We start from the raw sequence: 1,415 nt of genomic DNA on the forward strand, positions 1-1,415 counted from the left end.
TTACTAAACGACAGCTTGGGCTAGCTAAACTGTAACAACCCCACCTCCTAGGACTACTAAAAAGGGGATCGCTACTGCATGCATGCATAAATATTCTCATCGAGGAAAGATAAAGTAAATTAAAATAGAATAATCATGATTTTGAACTGCTTTAGGTATATAAAAAAATGTTCTGACATCATCTCAAAATCTGAAATCATTCAACATGGGCATCCTTTTTAACAAGAATCAAATTATAAAAAAAGAATTAAATTAAATTATAATAAAACCATGACTAAAATAAAAGAAACAAAACATGCAAAAATATAAAGGGTCAAATGCAGAAGCGAATTTTTTATTCCTCTTGTCAGTCACCCGAGTGTCTTTGCCCTTACCTGAAAAAAAAAATAAAGATAAAGGTCGAGTATAAAATACTTAGAAAGTGATCCTATTACCGGGATCAGACTATGCATCCAGGAGCAAAGAAAGATAGCCCGTGGCTCATACAGTTACACCGTTTTTTTTATAATGAAAGGAAAACCAAAAGACGTACTATCTTGCCTTGAAACGCATGTCTAGTGGTCCGTAGGCACACCGTCAAACATGATAATAACATGAACGTGAACCCGTTGATCCATGCATATCTAACGGCCCATAGGCACACCGTCAAACATAATAATAACATGAACGTTAACATGTCGGTTCACGCATGTCTAGCAGCCCGTAGGCACACCGTCAAAACATGAAACATGAAAATAAAAGTAACATGAACGTAAACCTGTCGGCTCATGCATGTCTAGCGACCCGTAGGCACACCGTCAAACATGATAATAACATGAATGTCAACCTGTCTGTTCATGTCTAGCGACCCGTAGGCACACCGTCAAACATAATAATAACATGCGTCAAGGTAAGACAATAAACCGCTCTACTGGTCTATTCATGCATCACATACATAATATCAGTACTGATTAAAAATTTTAACATGCTCATAATACTTGTAACTACCATGCAACTAGCAAAACATAATGTCAAACAAAATCATGCTCTAGAGTCCACCAAGTAACTTGATAGGTCTAATCTAGATTGCCTGGCACGAAGGCACCGGTAATAGTATCACTTACCTCAACTTGGTCTCAAAAGTCTACACAAATAACTCCTTAATAGCCCTTGAATAAAACTCCAATCAACCCTAAGACATATCACAAGTTTAGTTTAGCAACTATGGCCTAGAAAGTGAGTCAAAATTAAGTAAATTCTCGGGGTCCAAGTCCGAAGGATAACCAACCAACTTACACAAAACTTACCCAAACTAAAACTCTCCGATGAAAAGAATGGTCTTTTCTTTGATAGCAACGCTCCGAAATCTTCAAAAATCCAAATCCCAATCTAAAAAAAAAACAGTGGCGGCAAACGGTGGCAGAAACAAAAATGGA

The sequence above is a fragment of the Benincasa hispida genome, chromosome 9, assembly GCF_027475165.1.
Source record: "Benincasa hispida cultivar pf3 chromosome 9, pf3_genome.v1.1, whole genome shotgun sequence".
In the NCBI taxonomy this organism is placed as follows: domain Eukaryota; kingdom Viridiplantae; phylum Streptophyta; class Magnoliopsida; order Cucurbitales; family Cucurbitaceae; genus Benincasa; species Benincasa hispida.